Consider the following 259-nt stretch of genomic DNA (forward strand, 5'->3'; position numbering starts at 1 on the left):
TTTTTTTAAAAGTAATTAACATAAAATTTCTTAACTTACACTTGAAAACAACCCCATGTCAAGCAGCAATGAACAATATGCAGCAATACATACGCACATACACATATATTGAGTGATATAAGATAGTTTTAAAATTTGTATAAGTTAAAGATGACCTAGTCGTTTTAATGCAGATTTTATTCTGAGCTTTAATAAATTACTCCACGATCAACCAACCCAATATTTTACCAGATGCACCGATTGCCGCATTGCGGCTTGA

The sequence above is a fragment of the Bactrocera neohumeralis genome, unplaced genomic scaffold (genome assembly GCF_024586455.1).
Source record: "Bactrocera neohumeralis isolate Rockhampton unplaced genomic scaffold, APGP_CSIRO_Bneo_wtdbg2-racon-allhic-juicebox.fasta_v2 cluster11, whole genome shotgun sequence".
Taxonomy (NCBI): Eukaryota; Metazoa; Arthropoda; class Insecta; order Diptera; family Tephritidae; genus Bactrocera; species Bactrocera neohumeralis.